General features: G+C 41.8%; 1 pseudogene; it reads right to left on the reverse strand.

Moving 5' to 3' along the window:
• LOC101104634 (interferon alpha-H-like) lies at positions 1-639 on the reverse strand (annotated as a pseudogene).
• Positions 640-7,664: the final 7,025 nt, after the last annotated feature.

Genomic DNA, 7,664 nt, shown 5'->3' on the forward strand with positions numbered 1-7,664 from the left:
TCCACATGGCAGCGCAGGAGGAAGTGTGGTCTGTTGGTCCATGAGAATCACTTCCGTGTTGAACCACGTGTGTGTCAGTCCTTGCTCCTGAATCTCTCCTGCAAGTTTGTTGAGGAAGAGAAGGCTCTCATGACTTCTGCTCTGACAACCTCCCAGGCACAAGGGCTGTGTCCCTTCTCTTGCAGATAGAGAGTGACTCTGTGGAAGTATTTCCTCACAGCCAGGCTGGAGTCCTCCTTGAGCAGGGGAGCCCCTCGCAGCCTCCTGCCTGAGACAGGCTTGCAGGTCAGTGAGCTGCTGATCCAGTGCAGCACGGAGCTTGTCCAGGAGGCTCTGGTCCCACGCGGCGGCCGAGCCCTCTGTGCTGAAGAGCTGGAAGGTGTGCTGGGTCACCTCGTGGAGCACAGAGATGGCTTGAGCCTTCTGCAACTGGCTGCCACCCAGCGCCTCCTGGGGGAATGCGAAGTCTTTTCTGTCCTGCAGGCAGGAGGAAGGGGAGACCCTCCTCAGTTGCCGCAGGAGCGTCAGGACCCTCCTGTTGGCCAGGCTGTGGGTGTGAGGCAGGTGGCAGCCCCGAGAGCAGATGGCGTTGCAGCTGAGCAGCAGCAGGGCCAGGAGTAAGGACCAGGCTGCGGCCATCAGGGCCTTGCAGACGCTGCTGGCCTGGGGCGGTGGGTGACTCTGTGAACCTGCTTTCTAGGTTCCCTGAAGACCTTCCTTTAGGCCTGGAGCTTAAATAGGAGCCCATGGGTTCCATTTTATGAAAGTTCCCTCTTACTTTCTACTTTTGGTTTTGCTTTTCAATTTGCACTCTTCAGATGGGTTAGGACAGCATTTCTCAAACTGTTTTTCATTATTGCCTCCCCTTCCCTATTGACAGTCTTCTGAGATATTTTTTTCCTAATTACCCCATCATGAAATTTCAACAGCACAGTTATGCTGTGGATCCATCTTTGTACTCCATGCATATCTTTATACATAAGAAAAGAAAATGCAAAACTCCTTGTTGTGTTCACCGTAGGGTTAACAATGCCATAAAATGAAAGGTGTACATTAAATGTAAAAGCTGTTTTGAATTTTATTTAACTTTATGAATGAGTTTGAAGAATGACTTTTAATGGAGGATATTTACTTATAATGTACCAAATTTACTTACTAATGTACCAAATTACATATTCACATGAAATTCATTTAAAAATGTATGATAATACCACACTATAGATAGACTTAAAAGTCTTTCAAAACTCAAAATCACTGAAAATCTTAACTTATTTTCTTATTATTTATCTTGAGGTACTTTTAACTTTCCTTCATATCAGAAACCAATTTTTAATTCCCTGGCTACTCAATATTCATCTCTGTTTTATCAACATTTCTTTCTCTTTAGCTCTTGTCATGCTTTTATACATATTCTTAACAACTTTGATAGGGATAAGTAATAAAATACCATGATATCTCGCCAATGGAAGAACGTGAAGGGGAACTAAAGAGCCTCTTGATGCGGTGAAAGAGGAGACTGATAGACTGGTATAACACTCAACATTTAAAAACCTAAGCTTATGACATCTATGGCAAATAGATGGGGAAAAAGTAGAAATTGACAAATTTTCTTTTCTTTGTCTCCAAAATCACTGTGGGCAGTGACTTCAGCTACAAAATTGAAAGACACTTGCTCCTTGGAAGAAAAGCTATGACAGAACTAGACAGCATATTAAAAAGCATAGGCATCACTTTGAGGACAAAGGTCTGTATAGTCAAAGCTATGGTATTTCCAATGATCTTGTGAGAGTTGGACCGCAAAGAAAGCTGAGCACAATAGAATTTCACTTTCAAATTGTGTTGCCTTAGAAGACTCTTAAGAGTCCTTTGGTCAGCAAGAAGATGAAACCAGTCACGAAATCAAACCCGAATATTTTTGGAAGGACTGACACTGAAGCTGAAACTCCAATAAATGTTAGTTGCTCAGTCGTGTCTGATCTTTGGGACCACGTGGACTCTAGCCAGCCAGTTGCTCTTCTGTCCATAGAATTCTCCAGGCAAGAATGCTGGAGTAGGTTGCCATTCCCTTCTCCAGGGGTCTTCCCGACCCAGGGATCAAACTCGGGTCTCCCACATTGCAGGTACATTCTTTACCATTTGAGCTATCAGGGAAGCCCTATATTTTGGCCACCTCATGTACAGAGCCAACTCACTGGAAAAGACCCTGATGCTGGGGAAGATTGAGGGCAGGAGGAGAAGGGGGAACAGAGGATGAGATGGTTGGTTGGCATCACCAACTCAGTGGTTATGAATTTGAGCAAACTCCAGGAGATCGTGAAGGACAGGGAATCCTGGTGTGCTGCAGTCCATGGGGTCGCAAAGAGTCAGACAGGATTTAGTGGCTCAAAAATAACAGGAAAATTTCCTTCCATTGAACCCTGAATGGTAAGCTTCTCCAGGCAGCTGCAGGAGGGAGAAGGTCTTTTTCTTGGGTTCCTTTGGGAAATGCCCACTTGGGAGAGTTTGCAGTTCTGGGCTCTGCAGACAACCAGGGCATAGCATCCTCAGTGAGCCTCTTGTACTGACTTACTGTCAGGGGGAAAACCTTTCTTTTTTACAGGGAACCTTGTCATAGCCGTGCCAGCAACAGTGTTCTCTGGTTGGAAGCATGGAACCTTGCTATTCCGAGCCTTCCCTAGAGTTTTGTGCTTTATTTTCCAGGAAGGATTCCACTAACTGAGGGGTTTCACGTGGGGAGTCAGCGAGTTAGAGTCGATTTTACAGATTCGGATCCTTTCTGGTGTGATCCAGTGACAGCTCAGGGACAGGGGAATCTGGCAGTGGTGATGGGACCTCTGGAAGGTGTCCAGGATGCCCTGGGGCTGAGTCAGAGGGTGGCCAGCACCAGGGCCAAGGACTGGGGAGCTGTGATTTCCTGTTCTAAGAATATTTATCCCTGCGCAGACTAAATTTTAAAAAAAATCTTGGCCTATCACAGATAATAAAAGAAAAGAAAAGTAATTTAGAACATGGAACCAAAAGATTTCTTCTTGAACAAGTTGGCAGGAAAACTCAGGAATTAAGGGAAAATATGTTAATTGTCAAGATGCTGAAATTTACTGACTTTTACCGATACGTGAAGTTAAGCAAATTCGTTAATTTCATTCCCCCTCTATGACTCATAACCTCATCTGTTGGAAGGGGATGAGCAAATAGGAAGTGGTCAAACAAGAGAGGGCAAGAGGGAAGGTCGACATTTTAGGAATCAGTGAACTAAAAATGACTGGAATGGGTGAATTTGACTCAGATGACCATTATATCTACTTTTGTGAGCAAGAATCCCTTAGAAGAAATGGAATAGCCATCATAGCCAACAAAAGAGTCTGAGATGCAGTACTTGGATGCAATCCCCAAAATGACAGAATGACCTCTGTTCATTTCAGGGAAAACCATTCAATATCACAGTAATCCAAGTCTGTGCCCTAACCAGTATTGCTGAAAAAGCTGAAGTTGAATGGTTCTAATGAAGACCTACAAGACCTTCTAGAACTAACACCCCCAAAAGATGTCCTTTTCATTATATGGGACTGGAATGCAAAAGTAGGAAGTCAAGAAACACCTGGAATAATAGGCAAATTTGGCCTTGGAGTCCAGAAGGAAGTAGGGCAAAGGCTAATCGAGTTTTGCCAAGAGAACTCACTGCTCATAGCAAACACACTCTTCCAAAAACACAGAAGACTCTACACCAAATGGACATCACCAAATGGTCAATAGCGAAATCAGATTGATTACATTCTTTGCAGCCAAAGATGGAGAAGCTCTATACAGACAGCCAAAACAAGACTGGAAGCTGACTGTAGCTCAGATCATGAACTCCTTATTGCCAAATTCAGACTGAAAGTGAAGAAAGGAAGGAAAAACACTAGATCATTCTGGTATGGCCTAAATCAAACCCCTTATGATTATACAGTAGAAGTGAGAAATAGATTCAAGAGATTAGATCTGATAGACAGAGTGCCTGAAGAACTATGAATGGAGGTTCATGACATTGTACAGGAGACAGGGATCAACAACATCCCCAAGAAAAAGAAATGCAAAAAGACAAAATGGTTGTCTGAGGAGACCTTACAAATAGCTATGAAAAGAAGAGAAGCAAAAGGCAAAGGAGACAAGGAAAGATATACCCATCTGAATGCAGAGTTCCAAAGACTAGCAAGGAGAGATCAGAAAGCCTTCCTCAGTGATCAATGCAAAGAAATAGAGGAAAGCAATAGAATGGGAAAGACTAGAGATCTCTTCAAGAAAATTAGAGATATCAAGGGAACATTTTTTGCAAAGATGGGCACAATTAAGAACAGAAATGGTATGGACCTAACAGAAGCAGAAGATGTGAAGAGGTGGCAGGAATACACAGAAGAACCATACAAAAAAGATCTTCATGACCCAGATAACCACAATGGTGTGGTCACTCACCTAGAGCCAGACATCCTGGAATGCGAAGTCAAGTGGGTCTTAGGAAACATCACTACGAACAAAGCTAGTGGAGATGATGATATTCAAATCCTAAAAAATGATGCTGTGGAAGTGATACACTCAATATGCTAGCAAATTGGGAAAACTCAGCAGTGGCCACAGGACTAGAAAAGGTCAGTTTTCATCCCAATCCCAAAGAAAGGCAATGCCAAAGAATGTTCAAACTACCGCACAATTGCACTCATCTCACAGGCTAGTAAAGTAATGCTCAAAATTCTCCAAGCCAGGCTTCAACAGTACATGAACCATGAACTTCCAGCTGTTCAAGCTGGTTTTAGAAAAGGCAGAGAAACCAGAAATCAAATGGACAACATTCATTGGATCATCAAAAAAGTGAGAGAGTTCCAGAAAAACATCTGCTTTGTTGAGTATGCTAAAGCCTTTGACTGTGTAGATCACAACAAATTGTGGAAAATTCTTCAAGAGATGGAATAGCAGACCCCCTGATCTGCCTCCTGAGAAACTGTATGCAGGTCAAGAAGCAACAGTTAGAACTGGACATGGAACAACAGACTGGTCCCACATAGGATAAGGACTATGTCAAGGCTGTATATTGTGACCCTGCTTGTTCAACTTATATGCAGAGTGCTGCTGCTGCTAAGTTACTTCAGTCATGTCCAACTCTGTGTGACCCCATAGACAGCAGCCCACCAGGCTCCCCCGTCCCTGGGAGTCTCCAGGCAAGAACACTGGAGTGGGTTGCCATTTCCTTCTCCAATGCATGAAGGTGAAAAGTGAAAGTGAAGTCGCTCAGTACATCATGAGAAATACTGGACTGGATGAAGCACAAGTTAGAACCAAGACTGTCGGGAGAAATATCAATAACCTCAGATACGCAATAACCTCTGACACCCTTATGGCAGAAAGTGAAGAACTAAAGAGCCTCTTGATGAAAGTGAAAGAGGAGAGTGAAAAAGTTGGCTTAAAGCTCAACATTCAGAAAACTAAGATTATGGCATCCAGTCCCATTACTTCATGGCAAGTAGATAGGGAAACAATGGAAAGAGTGAGAGGCTTTATTTTGGGGGGCTCCAAAATCACTGCAGATGGTGGTTGCAGCCATGAAATTAAAAGACGCTTACTCCTTGGAAGAAAACCTATCACCAACCTACATAGCATATTAAAAAGCAGAGACATTACTTTGTCAACAAAGGTCCATCTAGTCAAGGCTATGGTTTTTCCAGTTGTCATGTATGGATTTGAAAGTTGGACGATAAAGAAAGCTGAGCATGGAAGAATTGATGCTTTTGAACTGTGTTGTGGGAGAAGACTCTTGAGAGTCCCTAGGACTGCAAGGAGATCAAGCCAATCCATCCTAAAGGAAATTAGTCCTGAATATTCATTAGAAGGACTGATGCTGAAGCTGAAACTCCAATGCTTTGGCCACCTGATATGAAGAACTGACTCATTTGAAAAGATCCTGATGCTGGGAAAGATTGAAGGTGGAGTAGAAGCGGACGAGAGAAAATGAGATGGTTGCATGGTATCACCGACTCAATGGACATGAGTTTGAGTAAGCTCCAGGAGTTGGTGAAGGATAGGGAAGCCTGGCATGCTATAGTCCTTAGGGTCACAAAGAGCTGGACACAACTGACCTGAACCTCATCTAAATCTAATGATCTCAGTAGTATCCCACCTTCTGTTATGATCACATGTTGGGGTATGTTTCATTACATGAATTTTGGGTACACACACACATTAAGTCTGTAACATGGTAATAAGAAGGTACCGATGTGTTGTGTTTATGGCAATGATTCATTAGGATATATTTCATTCTTGATATTTATTTGAGGATAAAAAACACATTCCTTGATGTTGCCGTCACTTTTTGTGGCGCATTAGTCCTGATTTGATTACTAAGTGTTAGAATGCTACTGTGAACATGATTACCAAGCACCTACCAGACAGATTCCACAGACTTTCAGTCTTTATAAAAAAATGATGCTGTCAGGAACTACAAATTCCTTAGCCCTTAAAAGGGACACTTAATCCTTCCAACGTAGCTGAAACTGAGTTGTAAATATTCTCCTTTCCAAAAGCCACCTAGTAAAACTTTCTTTGAGTGAAATAGTGTAATAAGAAAATGGCAAATCCAGGTTTCAAAACCTAATATGTCAGATTCCAAGCCCCACCTCCCCATCCAACACCATAAACACCTGTGCAAACTGCAAGTATTCGACCATCGCTTATTTTCCTACTTTACTGACATACAGTGTGCCTTTGTCAGCTCTACCTCACTGTTACAGTACTTTATATTTTCGTTCGTTTATTGTCTATCTCCAGATTTCTAGATAAATTGAGCAGTTTACAAATTTACAAACAATCCTGATTAGTTTATAAAATTAGCAAAATAAAACTATCAACTGGTAATTATTTCTGAGAGTCTGATGTGATGGACAAAATTAATAATTCTAATAATAATAAAATAATCATATTTAAGGGACCATATAGATTTATAGAGATTGCTGAATTAGTCCTCACCATAAATTTGAGGTATGTGATAGATAAGACCCCTGAAAGTTATAGCCCCTGCAGGAGATTGGATTACAAATATTTCCATGAGCCTCTGTAGAAAATGGGCTTCTCTTGTGGCTCAGTGAGTGAAGAATGCACCTGTCCATGCGGGAGATGAGTGCTGGATCCGTGGGTTGGGAAGATCCCCTGGAGAAGGGAATGGACACCCACACCAGTATTCTTGCCTGGGAAATCCCATGGACAAGGGAAGCCTGGCAAGCTACAGTCTATGGGGTACAAAAGAGTTGGACTTGACTTACGAACTAAATAAAAACAGTAAAATCTCAAGAAATTCACCTTCATAAGAATTTAATAAATAAAAGAAATTACAAATTAAATGAACTAGAAATGTAAATGTATTTTCTAAACTTTAATACAGTGTAAAAATTTTTAATATAAGAAAATAAAAGAATAAATATAACTAAATAAATAAGCAAACAAATAATAAATAACATCAGTGCAGTCATTGCTTAGGACTGAATCCCCTTAAGCTGAATACATTTACTTCCTCCTACCGACAAAGAACTGGTTGAATTAATTTAATAAATTTTGTGATTAAAGCAGAATTCAGACTCTTCTGAAATGACTATAGGTGAGAATACAAGGGTGATGTCGCATCTTAGTCAGTGAGAGCCATA

Source organism: Ovis aries, chromosome 2 (genome assembly GCF_016772045.2).
Source record: "Ovis aries strain OAR_USU_Benz2616 breed Rambouillet chromosome 2, ARS-UI_Ramb_v3.0, whole genome shotgun sequence".
Taxonomy (NCBI): domain Eukaryota; kingdom Metazoa; phylum Chordata; class Mammalia; order Artiodactyla; family Bovidae; genus Ovis; species Ovis aries.